The 23,457-nt window shown below is 45.8% G+C and overlaps 1 protein-coding gene across 1 annotated transcript in view; it reads right to left on the minus strand.

Annotated features, from left to right (window-relative positions):
• Window positions 1-10,882, minus strand: part of Tbc1d1 (TBC1 domain family member 1) — a 175,767-nt gene extending 164,885 nt beyond the window's left edge. Inside the window, exon 1 of the mRNA XM_051174030.1 lies at window positions 10,085-10,882. The gene's annotated coding sequence lies outside the window, so the exon portion shown is untranslated. The remainder of the gene's footprint in view (window positions 1-10,084) is intronic.
• Between the last annotated feature and the right edge of the window lie 12,575 nt (window positions 10,883-23,457).

Raw genomic sequence — 23,457 nt, forward strand, 5'->3', positions numbered from 1 at the left:
CTCATTCTAGGCTATAGCCCCCAGGGAATAGTCAAGTATTATTTAACTTAATTTAACTTTTTGAAGAAGAGCTATAGGTTTTTGTTTTGTTTTTATTTGTTCTTTTGTGTTTGGCATCAATGTTTTATCTGCATGTATGTATGTGTAGCATGTTGAATGCCTGGTGCCCATGGAGGCCAGAAGAGAGCTCTGGATCCTCTGAAACTGGAGGTACAGGTGAGTGTAAGCCTCCATGTGGGTGCTTGTGCAACCAAACAGATCCTCTGTAAGACAGTCAGTGCTATTAACTGCTGAGCCATCTCTCCAGCCCCAAGAGTTAGAGTTCATTAAGACATTTTAATATAAATTTAAGCACTGGCACTAGGAGGAAAAAAAAAGGTGGGAAAAATGAAGACATTCCTCAGGATATGGACATGGGCTTTGCAGAGAATAGTTTCCCCTGCTTAAAATTCAAAGGGGCCTCCCTGAGTCTGTCTAGGGATGCAGACTCACAGTTTCTCACTCTGTTAACATATATTGCTGCTTATCATGTTCAAAACACTATCGTAAAGATTAGTTTAATTCACAAACTGTAAGCCCTAGCTCTAACCTTGTGACACTCTACCAACAGATGCCAGCTAGCTAGCTGCTAGTTAACCATAGAGGTTTGGAGGTCTATACAGACAGACAGGAAGTGGTAGGCTGGGTGGAGAGAGGAATATAAGGCGGGTGGAAACAGGAGCTCGGTGTCTTTACAGTCTGAGAATTTCATAGAGGTAAGAACTCTAGTGTCTGGCTGCTCTGCTTCTCTGGCCTTTCAGCTTTCACCCCCTAATATCTGACTCTGGGTTTTTATTATTAAGACCTATTAGAACTTGTGCTACACATCCATTTAGGCAGAGTCTCTCAATCAAGCCCAGAGCTTCCTGGTATAGTTTCCATAGCCAGCTTGCTCTGAGGATCTCCTGTCTCTACCTTCCCAGGCTGTAGTTACAGGCAGACTGCCATGCCCAGCTGGCATGTCTGAGGGCTCTGGTGACCGTAATTCTTGTGCTCACACTATCATGGCTTCCCTGACCTATCTCCCTAGACTTTGTTCACATCCCTTCTTGAGACTCTTCTGGCTCCTGTCTTACCTGCTTGGTGCTTGTTTTCAGGTTATTTGAAGCCACCACCCCCCCACACACACCAGTATCTTTTGGGGCCAACAAACACAGTCAAATACCCATATTACTGTGAACGTGACACACTCTACATGCATTGTCTAGAGGTGACTCTTATGAACCAGGTGACATGGAAGAGTTTGCATCTGGCCCTGAAGCCCCATGCTCTTGACTGGTACCTCCCAAAATGAGCTGATCGCATACACTATATTAATTCCCAAGTATTTTTCTCCCAGACAATCTCCTCTCTGAGTCCCAGACAAGCCATTCATACTGTCTATATTGTCTCAGCTGACAAAGCTCCTCAGCCTGCACTTAGTTGTCTTATAACTAATTCAGTCCCATCTCCCTCCTCCCCCAGAACCTTCTCCTCCTGCATCCCAGGAAGCAGCACCATGTTATGTCATTCAATGCTTTCCACTCCTACAGCAGATACCCGAGACAATCGACTTAGAAAGAGGAACTCTTTGATTGGGCTTCTTACTGCACTCCTTCGGACTGTGATGGGTTGTGTTGTCGCTTTTAGGTGAGAAAGGACACTGTGACAGGAAGGTGTGGCACACTTAATTCACACAAACAAAAGAGAGGAGGAGGAAGGGCCTGGGGTCCCACCATCTCCTTCAAGGGCACAGTCTTAAGCAACTTGGAGACTTCCCACAAGACCTAACTCTTAACGGTTCCATGTTCTCCGTAGTGACTTCCCGAAGACCACACTTTTACCTCGTGGACCTTCTGGAAGCCTCCTGGATGCACATGACAGCACTGGCCAAATTGCTGGGATTCCTCCCTCATCTCATCAGCTCTGACTCTACCATATAAATATACCTGACCTTTCCATCCCTTAGAGACCTCTTCTGCTATCTATCAGTCATCACAGGCCACGAACTCTACACTGAACATTCTCTTGGAATCCTCAGCCCTACATCGCCCCCCAACATCCTCTTCCACAACGCTCTGTGGCTTTTAAGATAGAGAACCAGTCACAGTCCCCATACCAGATGTGGTTTCTGCTGTCCTGGTACCACAGCGCATGCAATCCCACTCCCCTCTTTGGAACATCAGACTGATCACTGGCTGTAAAGGGACCAGACGGTTTTCCTTACTTGAAGCTGACATGCTGAGAGACGAAACCAGATTCCTGCACAGAAGAAGGTAAAGGACCAACAGCAGTGACCAGAGTTAGCGTTGGTGCCAATTTCCCTCCTTTCAAGGACAAGATGAGACCTGTCATGATGCATTATAGTAGAAGAAACAAGGCTTAGGGAAGCTGACAGCATTGTGGGGAGGAATACATCCACCTGGCACCAGAGGATGTCACTATTTCAATCTGCCATGGATGTTTACAGCAGAAACATGATGGAAAGTGTAGCTCAGAACAAAGGCATCTGGTAACCCTGCTCGTGAGATGTGTAGAAACACTAGAGACCCAAAGAGAAGAATCATCTCTCAACCAGCCCCATGCTCATCCCTCCAGGCTAGCCTAAATATTGACATGGCCCCTTCCTAGGGAAGTCAGAGCCATCAGTGGCATGCCTTTTCCATTACTGCAGTGAGCTCCATGGTCACATTTATTTTAAGAGTCTCAATAGGCATCCTTCAACAGATTGCAAGCTTTATAAACTATTAAGGTTTGGGGTTAGAAAAATCACTATTTGAATCTTAAACCTTTTTAAGACAGAAATGAAGTCTGTCCTTTATTCTGTTTTCCATAAATGTATATGTACATATTTGGAAATGTATACACACACACACACACACACACACACACACACACACATATATATATATATATTCTAAAAGTATACTTTTATAATTTGAACATAGTTTGGAGCTATTTTTAAGAACTTCTTTTTTTATTATTTTTAACTATGTGCATTGTGTGGGTATGTGCACATGAATGCACAGACCCTAGGAGGCCAGAGGCATCAGATCTCTCTAGAGCTGGAGTTACAGGCTGTTGTGAGTCACTCAATGTGGATGCTGGGAACTGAACTCTAGTATTCTTTAAAGAATCGTAAGCCCTCTTAACTGGGATACCTCTCAGCCCTAGGGCTATGTTTTATGTTAATTTTTCTTTTTCTTTTGTTCATCTGTTTATTGTTTCTTATTAATTAAATTTATTAATTTGTTTTACATACTGACAACAGTTTACCCTCCCTCCTCTCCTCTCTTTCCCTCCTCCCCTATCCCCTCATCCCCACCCCCAATCCACTCCTCCTATGTTTTTGTTCAGAAAGGGGCAGAACTCTCTTGGGTGTCATCAAAGCATGGCATATCAAGTTGAGGTAGGGCTAAGCTCCTCCCCTTATATTAAGGCTGGGCAAGGTAACCCCATGAGGAATCCAGCCAAAGTGTTAGGGGCAAGCCCTACTCCCACCACCAGGAATCCCACAAGCAGGTCAAGCCACACAACTTTCACACTGATATAGAGGGCCTAGGTCTGTCCCGTGCAGGCTCCCTAGCTCCCGTGGAGCTCCAGAGTCCTATGAACCCAGGTCAGTTGTCTCTGTGGGTTCCCTTGTAATGACCTTGACTGTCTGGCTCATGTAATCCTTCCTCCCTCTCTTCAACAGGGATCCCCAAGCTCAGCTCAGTGCTTGGCTTTGGGTCTCTGCATCTGTTTATATCAGTTACTGGATGAAGGTCCTCTGATGCTTACTGGGGTAGTTACCATTCTGATTACAAGAGATGATCAGTTCAGGGTATCTGTCCACTATAGTATTGATTGTTTTGTTTGTTTGTTTGTTTGTTTTTGAGACAAGGTTTCTCTGTGTGGCCACACAGGCCTTGAACTCACAGAGATCCACTAGGATGCACCACCTTGCCTGGCCTTTCTTTACATTTTAAATATTGAAACATTCAACAATAAAGCAATACGTTATTACCTTTTAAGATGTATTTATTATGTATACAGTGTTCTACCTGCATGTGTGCCTGTGCTCCAGAAGAAGGAACCAGATCTCATTATAGATGGTTGTGAGCCACCATGTGGTTGCTGGGATTCGAACTCAGGACCTCTAGAAAAGCAGAAAGTGCTCTTAACCTCTGAGCCATCTCTCTAGACCCCCAAGCAATACATCATTTGGTTCCTGAATATATTTTATGAAAGTAGGAGTCTTCGTCTTCCTCTACTGAACAGCCACATCCTCTAGTACACAGCCATTCATGGTAACATGAAGCCTTAAAGTTCATGTAATCCAATAAACAATATTCCCACCCCTTTATAGGTGAAGGTGGCATTAAAAGCCTGGCTTGACGTCCAGTCCCATAACTGAACCTGCCTTAAATTCTAGCTGTTGACAGCTGCTAATCCCAAGACAAGTTTAACGAAACTCTAGAATAGCACAAAGGACAGACCTGAGATCTATCAATTATTTTAGGTAGCACACTTATAAATCAGGTGGCAACAAGTGTCACAAAACGTCTCTCTGCTTTCTTGCCATTCCAATCACTTGGGGAGCAATCAGTCACCTAATAATTAGTTCTGCTATTTTACTGGCGAAAGTGTTCGAATGTTTCAAGCAGCTGTGGGACATTGTAGAGTATCTGTAAAAGCAGTTAGACCTTATACTGATTAGAGGAAAAAGAAAAAAACCGAACTGAAGCTCGACATTAGACATAATTATTTCTGAGTAATTCAGATTGTTCTAATATGACTGTTAGGGTTTAGATCTGAATTGGCCCCCAGTCTCCTGTTCTGATTACGTGGTCCCCTGCAGCTGCTGTTGTTTGTAGAGGTTGTGTGACCTTTGGGACGTGTGGCCTAGCTAGCGGAAGTGAGCTGGCTGCTGTGGACAGGGCACTAAGGCTAGATCCAACTGTGGTTTCAGCCCATGTTCTCTCCTTCCTGATCTGCCAAAATGTCAGCAGCCTCACCACACTTCCAGCAGCACAGGCTGGGCTCCTCCCCTCCCTCAATCCCAGCAGCACAGGCTAGGCCCCCTCCCCTCCCCTCAATCCCAGCAGCAGGCTAGGCCCCTCCCCTCCCCTCAATCCCAGCAGCAGGCTAGGCCCCTCCCCTCCCCTCAATCCCAGCAGCACAGGCTGGCCCCTTCACTTGTTTTCTGCTTGGTATTTTGTCAAAGCAACAAGAAAAGTAACTAACGCAATGAGATTCAGGGTAATTTAGACTAGGTAAGTAATCACATTACTTCTCGATCGAAAGTGTCATGAAATAAACAAAATATCCCATACCATTAGCAAATCATCGCATTCTTTCAGAGGTATCTATCCCAAGTCACATCATTTTCAGGAGAGAACCCTTTCGCATTTTAAACTCCAATAAGAGCCACCTACTTTGAGGTCTCTTCTATCTTGCACCCAAGCAGTAAAAATCATGTCCTGTTATCCCAGTGGGGTTCTGCTTAGGCTCTTGTTAGTAAAGTCACATATTTACAAGCCTGACCATCTAGAATGACCTTTAAACATAGCAAGCTACCCAAACACAAGAACCCTCTCAAAAATCTCAAATGGGAGCTACTAACCCTGAAGTATGCACTTAGGATCATAAAACTTTAAAGGGAGCCAGGTCCTTTTAAGCCACTTAGGAATGTCCCTTATATATGAAATGAAGTGATCAGATTCTGAGAAGTGGCTTGTCTTAATTTATTGACAGATTTGGGACAGTCCAAGTCCCTGACTCCCATCCTTAATTTCCCCATGAGGATACTTTCAAAGTGTGAGACTGAAAAAGTAAGTGACTTAACCTCTGCAAATCTGGTTTATTCTCCTAGGAGAATAAAATAAGATCACCTCCTAAGTTTCTTCTGTTTCTAAAATCTGGTGAATGCAATTTCCATAATGCAGAATACCAAATGTCCCCCCACATTGTATGAGGATGCAAAGCTGCTTCCGTCTTCGATTTAAGAACAAAATTGTGGGGGTGGGGGAGTGTGAGCATGAAGGCTAAGAACAAGAGAAGCCAGGGTAGAGGTTCATAAGCTGTGTAGGGGGAACCCTCTCCCTTCCCAGCTTCGTATCGCCCCATCCCAGGAAACCACAGAGGGTGGAATATAAATTTCCCATAGCTAGCTAGCTCTCTTAGGTTTCAACTCTCACCTGCTGAAATGCTGGCAGAAGGGCAGTAATGCTCGATATGGTTGGGTGCCCTAGGGTCATGCTCTAGAAGCCTGGCACCCAATGTGACAGTATTAAAAGGTGATGGGCCTTTAAGAGGTAGGGCCTAGTAGCAGGTGACTGAATCAGGGCTGCCCTCGAGAAGAGAACAATACTCCTCTGCTGTGGTGGGTTATTTCTGCAAGAATACATTCATTCATTCTCACAAAAGAGGGTTATTACAAAGGAGCTGGTCCCTTCCTTCTTTCCCATTTCCCCTCTTCACCTATGACCTCTAACTCTCACACAAACCTCTGCCTCCTGACGCTATCCTCCGTGTTGTTATCATGCTTAAAAACATGGCTTGCCACTTCTTTCTACTCCAGCCAGGGCGGTGATCAGGTAAAGGCCTCTTTTGCAGGAGTAGACATGGAGTTCAGGAAGCCAGTGGTCGCAACTTTTACATCCTCTTGGATGCTGGGGTGTGCCTTTCTAATCTGACATGTCAAGTGATGACACTTTGGAAGGCTCATTCAAGCCAGTCCTGTAGCTTGTCACGGCCATTTCTTGTACTCTTGTATTTTGTTACAAGGGATAAAAGGCTGGAGGATGGGAGTCTTAGGTGACCCTGTTAAGCGACTGATAATGATTTGCTAAAGCTAAGGGATAATGATTTGCTACAGCTAAATGAGTTTCTTATCTTTTGGTGGGTGTTGTTTGTTTGGTTTGGGGTTTGGAGGCAGAGTAGCCTGTAACACAGGAAGTCCACAGACTGATTATGTAGCCAAAGTTGACCCGGACCAGTTGATCCTCTTGCCTCCTCCTCCCAAAGTGCTAGGGATTCCAAGTGTACACCATCACACCCAGTGGGTATTATCCTGTAAGAGAGAACTGATCTTGATGGCAACTCAAATGCAGAATTAAATATATTTGTTAGTGCTAAGACATATCTCCTACACCCTTCTTGGTCTCATTAAAGCCTAAGTGTCAAGATTATTTCATGCAATCCAAAGCTTTCCTAAATATTTGCAGTCCGGGAAGAGAACCATTGCTCTTATATCTATGAACCAATCAAATTGAATTTTTGACTTAAAAATGTCAAAACTCTTGACCATGGGAAACATCATGTCTTTTGTGAGGAATCTTCTTTTAAAGTGTTTCCATTAAAATATTTCAATAGGGTTGAAAAGGAAGCAAGGGTGGGGGAGGGGGTGGGCAGAGACAGCAAAGCAGCCAGTGGACTCTGATTGAAAACAGAGTCCACTTCCTCGCCCCTGGGATGTGAATTCTGAACACCCTGGTTGCTGGGCCGTTCAGTCTTTTTAACAAATAGATGCTGCTTCTCCAGGTTTAATGTCCAAGAACAGAGCAGGATTGTGAGGCAAATCAAGCCCTGGGATCACTCCCCGGGTCGTTAAACTTGAGAAGGGCAGTAAAGCAGACGCAGGAAGGGCAAGGCAGAGTAACTGTGCCAGCCACACACACCCCAGTCCTCACAGGAACATCCATGTGCTTTACGTTTTCTTGTGACTGGAGAAACTTTGGAGCCTGGGACCTACAGAGAAAGGCTGGGTTGGGGGTGCTTTGGGAGCTAGCATTTGGTGAGATAAAAGAAAAGCAGGTTTAAAACAGTGTCCTCTCCACCTGCAAACATCTGTGTGTGCCACCTTACCTTTTTAAGCAACAGGTATGGAGTGAGTGATGTTTTGAATTTCTGTGTGTGACATTTTAGGGAGGGGCAGTTATTTTTGTTTCTTACTATAGAGTAAAAACATTTACACAATAATGTGGCTACTACTGAACCAGACACTTAAAGATGATCGAAAAGGGTAACTTTTACAACATGTGGGATAGTTAAAAATAATAATAAAAATAATAATAATAAATAAATAAATAAAAAAGTGGCCTCTCAAGCAGCTTGTGGTCCTTGTTTGCCCCTTATTCTATCCAGTATCTGTTGGGGGAGGGGAGAGCAGGTAGCCTTCCTCTAGCGGGCATGCACATCCCAGAAAACAATAGCTCCTACCAACACCTGGCTCTGCACTAATGGCCACAGCCTTCTTGGTTCTGGCTGTCTTCTGGGGAAGTAGGGTCGGGTATTAACAAAGGCTAGATAGTGAAGGGAAAGGGGACCATCACTGTTCTTCCAGCCACCCAACTCCTCCAGATTTCCTCAGATGACTGTGACAAAGAAGGTCCTAGAAGATAGACATTGACATGATGCCACCCAACCAGAAATGTCCCCAGGTGAACAGGGAGCCCTTGAGCTCTCCATGGGACAGACATGGGTAGACTGTGGCAGAGGGCCCAAGGCAAAGCTCTCCTTTCATATTAATAAGTCATAACTACATTATTGCTCCCGCCTTTTTTGCTAGTTTGTAAATGACTGAAGAAATCCACAAAAAATGCATCCTGTGTAATGATTCCCTGCTGATTTTAAGCTACCCACAAGCCACAATCTTTATTGTCTCTGGGCCATCAGTTAATACACTCAGCATGTTATGGAGTACCCTCTAACTCACTGGCGCAGCTACCATTCAGTAGCCCATAGTACATCAATGGTCACTTACAGAAAACTTAGAGAGTTGGCCCCTATAACCTGGTAGGGATAAATACATAAAAACAGACCTATGGGAGGCCCCATTTCTAACAGCCATAAAGCAACAGCTTACACACTTTTTCACGCCTCTTCCTTAAGAGAGTCCTCGGGAAGAAACGGATGCTGCACAAGAGGAACCCTCTGAATGGATGCTAAGGAAAGATAAAAGAACTCGCCTGTTTCAGAGCGCTCTAAGCCAAGAAGAGTAGGGCTGAACACCCGGTAGTGAGACTGAAATATGGCTACAAGGTGCATTCCTACCTCTTGGTACAGCTGCCTTCCTCCTCCCCAGCGATACCTCCCACTCCGAGCAAGCCCCACAAACAACAAAGCCTAAGGTGGCCACTCTCCAACTCACAGCAATCCCACTCCCCGTGAGTCCCCAGGGGACGCAAAGGGGACTTTTTTTTTTTTTTTTTAATCAGTGTTGGCGCAATGCAAAACGTTTTAGAAGTTTAGGCTTGTAGACATAGCTGAGTTTCTTGGGCGTGACCCACTTTAATCGGGTCATTCAAAACCTCCCTTTCAACGCCCGATTCTACTAATAAAAGAACTCCCCCAGTCACCCAAGAGGAGGAATGAGAGGTGTGTGAGGTGAACGCCTGCCCATCAATACCAGGGCGCCGAAGACTGAACTGTTTGCTGAGAGGAACAACCGTCACTTTCAATTTCTTTTCCTTTTTAAGCAACTTCCGGAGAACAAGCCATTTAAAATAAAAATCACAACCTAGGTGGATTTCAAACAAAACGACACATCTTTCAGAAAAGAACCAGTGAAACTTGAAAGGGCCTTACTCACGTACCAATCCGGAAGCCGCTAGAAAACAATTAAGCCGGGTTTCAAAATGACCAGGACAGGATGTGCCCATAGAAAGAAATGTTGCCTGCACTGAGAAGCTGCCAAAGTTAACGCTACAAAGTACTCTGAACTTTCAAAAGGTGCCCTAGGGTCACTCTGACCCCCTCCTCCCAGCTGGTAGCCTTACAAGCACTGGTGATATTTGGCGGGAGGGGGGAGTCGGGAGATGCGAGGAAGAGGAGCAGGGGAGGAGCCTGCCTGAGCACTTGGTCACAGACAGCATCAAGGTTTCGGTTCCCTCCATGCAGGGGACAAAAAAGGTGGCACTAACATCCTTTCTCTTCTCCCTTCCCCCAGCGGCGCACCTCTAGAGACCCGGCAGCAACGCCCTTGGGTGCCAGGACGCGCCTTTTCCTCAGCAAGGGACCGCAGGGGCTTGCTGGAGGTGGAGGGCTACGCGAAACCCTAGGGACCCAAGGTGGAACCTACCAGGGAGGTGGCGCGCTCAGAGCTCGGGGCTGGGCTGGGGCGCACAGGTGCTCCCGGGCACCCTGAAGATGGCCTGGGCGGCCCGGGCGTCCATAGTCTTCACTGGCGTGGGGACCGCTCCACAATCTAGCCCTGCTTCTCCTGCGGGCTGAAGATACGGCGGGTCCCGCGGCGGCTTGCAGCAACAGGCACCGCGGTGTGGCCGGCGGCGGCGGCGACAACAGCCGAGAAGGAGGTGTCTGCGCGCTGCTCGCGTTTCCTCCTCTCCCGCTGGGCGAGCGCGGGGGAGGCGGAGGCGGGGGGCAGCAGCCGGGATCTCCTCAGTGGGCTCCCCGCGAGCCAAGAACAGGACGCAGTGCCCTCCCTTCTCCTCCGCGCCGTGCAACTCTGGCCCGGCGGCTCGGCCCAGACTGGCGAGTCACAGGCGAGCAACAGCTGCTGCAGTGCGGGTCCTCCGCGGCCTCCCTCCCGTCGCTCTCCAGCGGTCCATCCTCAGCCCGCCCAGGGGCAACTAGGCGCCACCCCACGAGACCTCCGGGAAGGTGCATGGATTGCCGCCCCATCCAGCCTCAACGCGAAGTCCTGGCCGGGGGTTATTTCCCTTGTGCTGGAGACGCGGGCCCACGCGTGACTGTGGCCCTCGCGGCAGGATGTGCGGTCGCACACCGTGTTCTTGGTGGCCTATTTATAGCAGGTGGCTCTGCCCTTGGCTGATTTGGCCAGAGAGGCTCTCAGCAGGTGGTACTGGAGCTTGCTCTCCGGCAAGAACCCAGGTCCTCTTCACGCACTCCTCCAAAACGAACCACTGCGCAGCACACCCGCAGGCCACCCAACCACCAGCCCTCCGCATCAGCCTTCTTCCTGCACTGGGGTCGAGTGGCAGGAGGGAGGAAACCGGGCACCAAAGCAGGATGGGACGCTGGCACTCCAAGCAGGAAAATCGGGGACTCAGGAAAACACCGGAGCTGAAGTGCCCTCCGCGGATTAAACACCACTAAACCCATCTTTGACCAGGTGCGGGAGTGACGCAGAGCCCAGACTGCGCGCTTTTTTTCATTCCCTGCGCGCCGAGCACACACACACGCGTGCTTGTGTGTACACGCCAGAGAGCCACCAAAAGCCCCCAAAGCAGGTTAAAGAGGCAGTTTGACTTAGATGGAAAAGTGATCCCTGCGAGCTTGGGTTCTATCTAGAATACTCCATAGCTGTCTTGTGGGGGTAGCTTATTCCTTATTACAGCATAGTTGGCCTCCATAGTTTCAGATTTTAAAAAACACAGAGTTCAGGAATAGATACAGCCACGAACAGTCTAAAGAGTAGAATGCTGATGGGTTTGTGGAAATTGTTCTGCAGAATGGAATCACATTGCTAAGTTGTCCTTCCCTCTCTGTGGCCTACAGATCACAGCTATCTCCAAATGGTCACTAGGTCAAGACAGGTGACTGGTCAGCCATTTCAAGGCCATCTCGGGGCTACATTGCCTGCCGATCCCCACCATGGGAGAAGGGAGAGAGGATTTGCTGGACCATACTTACAGGGCCTCCACCCCCTTCCCTTTTCTTGTCTTCACTCCTCCACCCCCTCCCTCCAAAAATTCTGGTCCTACAGTGTAGCAGGCTTGTAGCAGCCAGGTAGAGACCAGGTGGTAAAGGCAGGCAGTAGTTGGGTAGAGGAGTGGGGTAGTGGAGGGGCCAAGGCCCTAATCTTGACATTGGGAGGTGGAAGAACCATTCATCCCCCATAAGTGCTAGAAATTTACCTCCATGAATTCCTGCTCAGAGATGTAGAATGCAGAAGCAAGCCTCCTCGATAACCCTGATCTGGGTTAGGGAAGGGGTGGTGGCCTTGTGACAAGCACTTATTTCTGCATTACCTTTCTAGTTGCCAGGGATATTTCGCGTCCCGAAATGATAGTGAGAAATCGTATAGGCCTCTATAAAGCACAATCCATTCATAGCACAACACACAATAAAGAGTTCTGGTCGTTTTGTCTTTTTAAACCCTTAACTGACTTATTCTAGACATCAGGAGTCAGCTTGCATACTTAGTCCTTTCATTACAAACAGAGTGAAAACTCTAGAGCAATGTGGACATGTGGGGCTTGCAGGAGTGTGCAGATGCCTACAGGGGGCTCCTGGATGGTGTAAGTGACTGTTTGGTGGCTTGGAGGATAAAACTTCCACCTAGAAGAAATCAGCCATGCGTGCCACGCTCTTGGTTGTTTTTGGACATCTATGCACTCGCCTCCCTGCCCCATAAGCCTCCTACAGTCCTCCAATACAGCATTCTTTTAGGGCTCCCTCTAGAGAGTCCTTCTATGCTCCAAATTTAGTCATTCCCAGTATAATTAATTATTTATTGCCAAATACTAGCAGTATTAATACCAGTTCCAAGATAGCTGCAAGCTCGGGGGGGGGGGGCAGTCATTCCAGTGGGAAGCCCAGAGACAAAGGAAACAGAAACCGCTTTGCTTTTAAAATGTTAAAGAAGCCGCGTGTGAATCCAGTACTAAAAGTCTTTGATTAATGTAGAAAAGAGACCTTTTAAGTGGCCAGGGACCTAGGGATGTGGCTCATTTGGAAGAGAGCTTGCCTAGGCCGCACAACAGTCTGGGTTTGGCACCCACGCACACCGAGCATGGCTGGGCATGACTGTTACCTAGCATTTCAATGGCAGAGGCAGGAAGACTGTGAGTTTGAGGGAAGCCTGGCCTATGTGAGACTCTGTCCCCAAAATGGTAATAATTACAATGAAGCATAACTAGAAGATTTTTATTTGCTGGGGTGGCAGGCGTACACTATACCTGGCTGTTACTAGATCTATTATCTAGGTATTTGAATGATCATTTCCCCCAAGGAAACCAAACTCTAACTGCTGCCACACTTTTACATAATTTCAAAATATATACATTGAGGGCAGGGTTCTCAATCCGTGGTCCCTTTCGAAAACTGGTACCAACAAAGGCGGATGTTAAGATGACAATGGATGGAATCCTAGGACGACAAAGTGGTTCACCAGGTCTTACGGTGGTGGAGAACGGGCTCCTGAGCAAGTCCACCGTCAGTGGGAAAGCATCCATGACCGGAAGGAGGTGTCCTTCCAACACCATGCCACCTGAATTGCCACCCTGTCAATCCTAGCTTAAAGTATCACTTCTGAAGAGGAAACCGGGTCACACCAAAGCATCAGTCATGGACAAGAGGGACTCTTCACGTCAAGTGAGCTACACACACTGACTTGTCTCCTCCACGACAGGTCCTTGAATTTGCTTTCTGAGAGGCCCCGGCAATGGCAAAATGTAATGCTGTGAAAAGTTAAAGTGAGCGTCCAACCAAGGCGGATTTTGAGTTTCAGCAGCTCGAGGACACAGAAGTCTGACTGCACGGAGAACTCGTGTTTGCCGTTGATATGTGACGACATAAATCTATGCGGAGTGAAAACAGACAGGATGTATGCTCCAGCCCCGGTGCAGGCTTCTGTGAAGTGCTTGTCTCCTTTTATGGATGAAGCAGATAAAACTCTGAGTGCTGGCTGCATTCCCCTTTCTGGCAGATTCTCCTGTCTGTCATGGCTCCCCTCAGACTCTCATCCCATCCCGGCTCTCTGCTGAGACCCACCCTGCGTGTACGTTCCCATCGGAGCAGGGCGCGCAACCCTTCACCATGAATTCTGAACTCAGCTAAGCTCAACAGGGATCTCTTCCTATGTTCTCAGAGCTGATCAAGTGACTTCACCCAAAGTGAGTGAGCTGAGTACCGAGTAAGCGTCCCACCCTGCAGGGCCTGTCCTACCCTGTTAGCCTGCACGATGCTCGGAAATCTCAGCTGGAGTGCAGTTGCCCTCACTATCGTAGTCTATTTTCAACATAGGTGCTAAAGTGTCTGCTAAAGTACCAGTTGGGTCTCTTGAACCTGCCCAATGGCTCCCCAGACTGAGTAGGAGTCAAATAATAATTTAATAATGCCATTATAATTATTAACAATTAATAGCTACTAAGATAATTATAGACGTGATAATGTTATAATTATTACAGTGATTTTCCCCTTCCATGTCCAACTACCTCTCCAGTATTTCATCACCTGCTCCCAGGCCTTCCTGACTCTGCTCCTGCAACCCTGGCCTTGTTACTTGAAGATACAGTCATGCTCCTGCACCAACCAGGGCCTTTTCCGTCTGCCTAGGGTGCCCTGCCCTCAGATATCGATTGCCCTTTACTTACTGCATTTCTTCAGGGTTTCAGAGGGAAACCTTTGGGATCAATGTTTTGAAAATAGAGTTGTTGTTGCACACACACATACATGTACAACTTCTTTATTGCTCTTCATTTCCCCATAGCTCCTGTTTCTATGCACTTCTGTGTTGTGTTGGTGAAGTGTATACCTCATCCATCATCTCTCTTTCCCCGGAAGCAGAGGAGTTTGGTTCCGTTACTGCCGTTTTCGATGCATAGACTAGATGTCAGTAAGTAGTGGACATTCAGTAGCTCTGTGCTGAAAGAGAGAATGAATAAAAGTAATTTATGACGGGTCCTGAGCGATAGCAAGGCAGTTAAAAACACACTGTGCTCTGCTGGGGGAGTCTGATTCACAACCTCCTGTAACTCCAACTCCAGCGGACCCAGGCACCTGTACACACTCGGAGATACCCACAAATACACATCATTTAAAGCAATGGAAAGGTAATCATTGGAAAACTATGATAGATAGTTTTAGAGAGTTTGCTGAGGCTTCCTAGAGTCAGCTGGATTCCCAGCTGTGCTGAGAGGTTTCTCTGCCCCAGGCGAGCTGAACGTTTAACTATTAACACAGAACCTGCTTTCCAGATATACGGAATAGTCACTGAGCCCTCTCCTGGAAGCAAGCTTTGCCAAAGGTTTGTTTGACAAAAATATGCTCTCACAGACCCACACAGCCTGGCTCCCTATGTTAGAAACGAGCAATAAATAATCTTAGTATCGCACAAAGGAAGATCCAAACAAAAGTTGCTCAGCAACTCTTTTGTAAAAAGAAAATGAGATACAAACAGGGCCTGTGAGCGCTCAGGGGCCAAGATGACTCCCCATCTTTTACCCCTGACTTAGGTGGTGTCTGTGTCTCATCTCATTGGTGGGAGGTGGATTTCACAATCTGACACAATGGGCCAATCAGTGCAGAGGGAGGGGAAAGCTCAGGAAATGTGATTCCTTGCAGGACTACCTACCTTTGATTGGGGGTGGGGGTGGAAATCCTCATACCAAGAACATGTATCCCATAGTTCCTTATTGCATTAGTTCAAGTGAAGAGGGCTTACCCCAACTCTATCTAGTTTTCTTTTGTCAAAAACTGTTCTGTCGGGAGATTAGGGTTTGTACAAACTCCCCAGTTCATCTTGGGATACTATTGTTGTCGTTTAACACTTTGCACAATGTCCTGTGAGAAAAGAAAGTGTCTCTTAGCATCCTTCCAGGAAGACTGTTTGAGCAACTGCTGGAGCATCTCCATGCTCACACTGCCAGGTGAACTCAAGGCAGATTCACACTGCCAGGTGAACACAAGGCAGATTTGGGGCTCATTGTTTGGTATGAATCCAGGTTGTCTTAGTCAGGGTTTCTATACATCATGGCCAAAAAAGCATATCAGGGAGGAAAGAATTTATTCAGCTTAGACATCCACATCACTTTATTCATCATCAAAAGAAGTCAGGTCAGGAACTCGAGCAGGGAAGGAACCTGGAGACAGGAGCTGATGCGCAGCCCATGGGGGCGGGGGAGGCCAGTGCTGCTTACTGACTTGCTTCCCATGGCTTGCTCAGCCTGCTTTCTCATAGAACCCAGAACCACCTGCCCAGGGCCAGCACCACCCACAACAGGCTGGGCCCTCAATCAGTCACCCATCGATCATTGATTAATCTCTACAGGCTTGCCCATCGATCACTGATTAAGAAAACACTCTACAGGCTTGCCTACAGCCTGCTCTTATGGAGGCATTTTTTTCTCAATTGAGGTTCCTCCTTTCAGATGACTCTAGCCTGTGTCAAACTGACATTAACCTAGCCAGGACATGGGTTATTTTGTGAACTGAGGTTGTGATTCAAAGTGGCTCTTTCCAAACAAGCTATTGCCAGCTCGTGTTTTCCACCCATTCAAGACAAATCACATCAACAATGGGTTTCACAAGGCAGTACTAGACTGCCCTGTATTCTGAACTGATGGACTTCCTAGTTTATTTTATAAAGTTGTGGTGGTGGTCAATAGTGCCTCCTTCGGTTTTCTTCTATTTTATTTTTTTCATTGTCTTGACTTGGCTTAAAAAAAGAAAAGCAACTTGATAATTTTGTTAATCCTAGCTGTTGTAAAAAAATTTTATTGGCTCAGAAATCCAAAGAAATCTGATTCTACATCAACTAACAGGTTTCTCTTCAGTCTGGTGTGTGTGTGTGTGTGTGTGTGTGTGTGTGTGTGTGTGTGTGTGCGCACGCGCGCGCAAGTGCGCACGTGTGCACTCACATGTGTACACATATGTTTCTGTTGTTACCTTGAATGCATTAAATGCACATCCTTGGTCATTTTTGAGAGGTGGCTGAATGAGTGAATAACCAGACACACGGACAGAAGACATAGGCCATCTCCCGTATCATGTGACCTCTTGCTCCCCACCGGGTCCCCTGCATGCTGTCTGCTCTGCGAACAGTTTGTAGTACATCCCTCTCATCTTCATTAATCCCTTCAGTAGACTTCAGAGGTCTGCATAAGGCGCCCCTCACCCTTGTTCCAAGCTTAGATAATTTAAGCGAGTTGTCCAAGGCAGAAAACTTCCAGGAGAGGTATTGCAATTTTAGCATAGCTACAAGACTAATTTTGCCTTTGAGCCTGATTCTTTTCCTCTAGCCACACCACTGACTTGTAAATCATGGGGTTTTGAGCACTCTATTTCACAGAGTTGCTTTGTCTGTTTTGCTAATTAGAAATACAGAGGATCTAGTTATTGCATTGACTTTCATAAGTCTTCCATGTTAGCAATAGTCCTGGTACCATTGGGCTCTGGCTGGCCCTTGCTGTTAGCATCCATAGAAACAGGGTTTCCTTGACCAGCACATGGTGAAGAGATGCATCACAGATAGCTTCCTTTTGATTACTTTTTCTATTGCATAATAATTCTTATTGTGCAACAGCCTTATGGTGGGAGCTTGTTTCATGACTCAGTAATTTCCTCCAGCTTTAAGCTGAGCTAGAGATGCTCAGCCCTCTTCTCATTTGTCTGTTACTGAATATGCCTGTGGGATGAAGTTCTGTGTTGAGGGAATGTGGGTCAGCTTTGAGAAAAAGTGAAGAAGGAGCTAGCACTCACTGAGATCCCCAAAGTCACAGACTGGTTCTGCCAAGATCTCAGCCATGAACAATCTAATTTCCACATCTGTAATGTGATAAATAAAAGACCTAGAGGCAGATATTGGGGTTCAGGCTTTAAGCTAAAGATCAGCGCAGGGCAGAACAGAACATTTCCAACCCATATCACCTGAACCCCACAGGAAGAAAGGAAAAGGACTCTGGCTGCTTCAAATGGGGCAGCCGAAGCCTCACGGCCTGTGGGAGTCTAGGGGACAGAGATGTGAGGTTCCCTAGAGGCAGGGGCACAAGGGGATGTATGGATGTCTGCGGATAGCGGACTAAGGAACAAGTCAACATCAATCCTGGGCTGCAGACATAGGATGTTGAGGGGACCGTTGCTTTGTCACAGTCTCCTAAGGTTCTATCGAAAGCCTCCCAGCATTCCCTCCCAGCCCTTATCTGTGCTGTCTTTTACCCCTTACTGAGCAGAAACCCAGAGCACTGCCCACTCTCTGAAAAAGATAGAAGGAAAAAAAAAAAAAAAAAAAACACAGACAAAATGCAAAGCCACATCCGGTCCCTCCCCTCCCTATTGGGGATCAAAGGTCTCCTGAGACTCTGGGCGGGAGGTGGAAGTGTAGGAAACCAGGGCTATGGGGGAGAGGGGAGGAGATTGCAGGAGCATGAAGCTTGAAGAGTACCACCACTGGGATCCGAAGCTTTCACCCAAAATCCCATGTGTGGCTGTTGAAAAGACAATGAAGCCCGAGTGCCCTTGGGAATCTGACGTCACACTTGGGTACATCCTAGTCTTTCCTCAGCCCCTCTTGTTTTAATTAATCTTTGTGCTTAAGATCCACCTTTAAAATGCCCTTTACTAAACTATAATACTGTGTCATACTGGGCTGTGCCAGGTTACTTTCTGCAGCAAAACCGAGAATCCAGCTTTAACTGTAACAAAGACTATCTCAAGTTGTCAGAGGCCCCTGTGGCCATTAAAAATGCCATTTCCTGCACTCAGAGACAGGGCAGAACAAAGAGAAGGAAAAAAGTCCAAGAAAAGGTGCATGAAACAGATACAGGTGCAGAGATCCACTTATTCCCACACTCAGGAATCCCTTTAAAAACATCAGACTAGGATCCATAATAATATATACATACATATATACATATATATATATATATATACATAAAGGACCTGTAGATAAAAGGAGAGAAAAACATATAAGAAAAAAAAATAAGAGTAAAAGAAAATCCCTGACAGGAATGACAAAGAATCTCCAATGATGCCCTTGAGTTTGTTTTCTGTTGTTCATCTACTACTGGGCATGCAGACTACCTTCAACAGTAGTTTGTTTCCCCAGCAAGACTCTCTTGGAGAAAACTAAATTTTTATTTGAGTGGTTATCAATTGGATATAGTGTCTGGGTTAGGGATGGAGGGAAGTATCCAACTTCACCGTTTAGCTCTAAGGCCTTATCTGGTATAGACCTGTGCAGGTCCTGTACATGCTCCCTCGGTTTCCATGAGTTCAGATGATCCTCTTGATTTGCAAGGCCCGTGGTGACCTCCATCCCCTCTGGATCTTACACCTTTTCTGTCTCCTCTTCTTCTGGGTTCCCTGAGCTCTGAGGGAAGGGTGGACAATGGAGACATCCCATTTAGAGTTGTGTGTTCCAAAGACTCACTCTTTGCACAATATCTGACTGTGAGTCTCTGTATTTGTTCCCATCTGCTGCAGGAGGAAACAATTCTGAGGAAGACTGAGCAAAGCACTGATCTATGGGCAGAATGCCATTAATTGTCACTTTATTGCAATGTATTTGTTGTTTGTTAATTTGTGTTTTAAAACAATAAATACTTGGTTCTATGTTAGGTTTCTGAACTATGAAGTCTCAGGTTCTTGGTCAGCCAAGAAGTACTGGGCATGGTTTCTACATTGTAGAGTTTGCCTCAAGTCAAATCAGGTATCTGTTGGTTACGCCCAAAAGCTTTGTGCCACCATTGCACTAGTATATATTGCAAAAGAGTTCACCATTTGTGATTAGGGCTTATGATTAGGTTGATGTTTATGTTTCTCTTTTTGTAGCAGGCAGAGTAACTTCCTGAACCAAAGATGATAACATGTAAGGGTAGAATGACTTCTACCATTTGTACAAAAACAAATCAAGAGAAAAGAATTCATTACCTAACTGCTGCTGTATATCCTTGGAGCTGATGAAGATGGCTCCATTAATGCATGGTCTGTGGATAAGGGTAAAGATATTTTGCTGTATGCCTCCCATATCCTTTGAGTTGTATGCCATTTGAATATATTGTATAAGATAAACATTAAAACAAGACAAGTGTTATATAGCAGGAGGCTGGAGATACTCCTAACTTCTCAGTGATTATGCAAGAATAGATGTTAACATTTAGAGAGGTTTTGGGCTGATGATCCAATTAGTAGGGTGTTTGCCTTTCAAACACAAAGACCTGAGTTTAAGTCTCCAAAACCTGTGTAAAAAATGACCAATGTTTGCAACCCCAGCAGAGGATGTGTAGGCAGAACCAGGTAGATCCCTGAGTGTCAATGACTGGTCGTCAGCCTAACCTACCAGACAAGCTCCAGGTCAATTATAAACTCTTGTCTCAAAAAACAAAGTGGATGATGCCTGAAGATTGACAGCTGGGATGGTCCTCTACACACATGCTCACACGATGAAAACTAAAACACAGAAAAAAATTAAAGAACCTAAAATGAAAAACCATGTGTACTACTATTTTTTAAATCAATTCTTTTCTGATTTTCCTATATTAGTGTTTCCATAGGTGAGCAGGCATTGTTTGTTTTCACTTGAGTGGGCATGCACACACATCACCCCTCACAGACACTCAGAGAGACAAAAGACTTAACAAGTAACCACTAAAAGAATTGAATTTCCATGTGCAAATAAAATGGTGCAGAAAACTAATGTGGGTACAAAAGTCCCCTTGAGCATCATGTCTGTCCGTCTGTGTATGTATGTGCATGTACATAGATGATCACTCTTTGGATGTTGTACGTCCCCTGCAGGTGCACGTGTCTGAATGCCTGGTTCCAAGCTGGTGGCACTGTTTTGGGAGTCTGTGGAGCCTTTGGGACATATGGCCTGAGGGGCTTTGCTAGAAGCTGGCCTTGAAGGTGACAGCCCAGCTCTGAATCTGGCCCAGCTTTCTCTGCTGATCTGACAGTGTGTGAAAAGGCTACAACCACAGGTTCCTGTCACCAAGCATTTATTTATTACTTTTACATGTATGTGTGTTTTGCCAGCTCATATGTCTGTGCACCATGTGCCTGCAGTGTCCGAAGAGGCCAGTAGAGAGCATAAGATCTCTGGACTGGAGTTACAGACAACCAAGAGATGCTGTGTGGATACTGGGATTCAAACTCAGGTCCTCTGGAAAGAGCAGCCAGTGGTCTTCATGGCTTCGTCCAAGTTCCAGCCTTTCCAGATGATTCTAGAGCTCATCAAGTTAACAACTGAGATTAATCATCATGTTATCCTCTTACCCATGAGATGTTATAGATAAATAAAAATAAAAAGGAAAAGTTGGCTTACATACATTATTCATTGTGGTATTGTATTAGTAAAAGATGGAAAGCAATTGGAGTGGGTCTCCACTTCAGGTGAAAGCTGCTACAAAACAGGTTGCACAGTGTACGGTCGTTGTGAGCAAAAGCATAACATTTCAATGCCCTCATCCTTGGTGTCATATTCCATTACAGTTTTGGACAACCAAGATTTTTCCCAAATAAAATGTAAACATTGTCCATGAGTTCAGTGAGTCAGCTTCATCTACAAGGACACTTGACACATGTGTGCCCAAGCATGCCTATACCACACGCACGCACGCGTGCACACACTTATGTACAAAAGTGAGACAAACCCATCTTTACTTGAATCTCTTGGTGCCTTTGCCAAAGCTTTCTGTTGGGTTCTCATATCTCATTCTTATTGTTTCTTTTGCTGACCCTCACACTAGGACGCTTATGTAATCAACCAGTTAAAAGGAACCCCTGAGAACCTAGGAGAGTGTGGGGGCTGGAGAGGCAGCTTTGAGCAACTGGGTTGGATTTCCCGCTGACAACCACTGTATCTCCAATTTCAGGGAGAACCCAGTGCCCCCTTCTGGCCTCCACAGGCAATGAACACATGTGGTTCACAGGTAAAAACACCCAAACACATAAAAGTGGTTAAATAATAAAAACAAAAAATGAAAGGAAGGAAGGAAGAAGAAAGAAAGGAAGGAAGGAAGAAAGAAAAAGCTATAAGGGAACAGCACATCATCTTCTTTGAAGACATAAAACCCAGCAAAGATTTTTAAATGAACTTCATCATGGTAGATGCTTAATTACTAAGCTTGAATGAGATAGCCCATTGGATCTTTCTGTTCCTTCTATAGGAAGCTTCTCTCCATGAATTTACATGCAACAGATGTCTAGTTATTTGCATTGTGTGGCATATGGGACTGGACATGTTAATTCGTGTGTGTGTGTGTGTGTGTGTGTGTGTGTGTGTGTGTGTGTGTGGTACTTGTATGCATGTATGTGTGTGTAGGTACATGTGTATATATGTGCCCATAGACATTAGAGGTTGATATCAGTTTTCTTCAATCACTCTCTACCTTTTATGGGGGGATAATGTATCTTACTGGACCCAGAGCTCACCAGGTTGGATGGCCAGGCTGGCCACTGAGCTCCCAGATCCTCCTGTTTCTACCCAGCAACACTGGGATTACATACAAACAGGACCATGCCTGACTTTTATGTGGGTGCTGGGGACCTGAACTATCTGCCATTGAGTTATCTTCCCTGCCCATCACCCTTTCTTTAACTGAGTTCCATTGCCATTTACCTAGTCACCTTTTAAACAGTTTATTTATCATTAGTGTTGTGTGTTTGCATGAGATATATGGATACATGAGCCATGGCATGCATGTAAGAGGTCAGAGGACAACTTTGTACAGTCAGTTCTCTCCTTCTACATTTATATGTGTTTGGGAGATCAAATTCAGGGTACCAGGCTTGTGTGGCAAGTGCTTTTCCAGACTAGTTTATCACACTGGCCCAAGCTTTGTAACTATAAAGACAACTAGAAATGGTATGAGCCACTTTTACCGTCTAGCCCCTCATCCCTATTGAGCGTTTGCTGTGGAGCATTACTGTAGTCCTCTATACTCTGTGAATATGAATTACTGTCATTGATAATAAAGAAGCTGACAGGCCTGTAGGCAGACAGGAAGTATAGGCGAGACAGCCAGAAACAGAGGACTCTGGGAAGAAGAAGGCAGAGTGAGAGACGCCAGCCAGCTACCGAGCAAACAGGACGTGTAGAAAATGAGGTAACAAGACACGAGGCAAAGAATATATAAAAATACGTGTTAATTTAAATGTAAGAGTTAGCTAGTAACAAGCCTGAGATATTGGCCAAGCATTTGTAGCTCATATTCATCCCCTGAGTTGGTTATTTGGGACTGGGTGCTCGGGACAGGAAACATCCATTTGTAAGCATTCTTGCCATAACATCCAATCTGGATCCTCGTGCTTCTTAATCTCACAGTGCCGGTCAACAAGGAAATATAGCGCACAGAGGAATGAGCTAAACATGCCATAAGCAAGCAGCAAACGGAATCCAAACAGTGGGTTTGAAACAACAAAGTACAAGGAAAATTGTAAAAAGGATGAAGAGTTTCCATACTGAATGAACTTTAGGAGGCTGATCAATCAAATGCGATGAGCGCAAAGCCCTTGAGCCCTGATTCAGCAATAAGACAAACACTGACTGGGTCATAATTAAGAAGTGTCTTAGACTGCGTTTCTGTTTCTGTGAAGACACAGAATGACCCTGGCATCTCTTATTAACAAAAACATTTAATTGGGTCTGACTTATACTTCAGAGGTTTATTCCATTATTTTCTTGCCAGGAGAGATGGCACACACACACACACACACACACACACACACACACACACACACACAATTCCTTGCCTCTTACAGACCCACATTAAAGCATTTAGAGTTATGATGACAGGCCTGTGGTAAAAT

Source organism: Phodopus roborovskii, unplaced genomic scaffold (genome assembly GCF_943737965.1).
Source record: "Phodopus roborovskii unplaced genomic scaffold, PHOROB, whole genome shotgun sequence".
Lineage (NCBI taxonomy): Eukaryota > Metazoa > Chordata > Mammalia > Rodentia > Cricetidae > Phodopus > Phodopus roborovskii.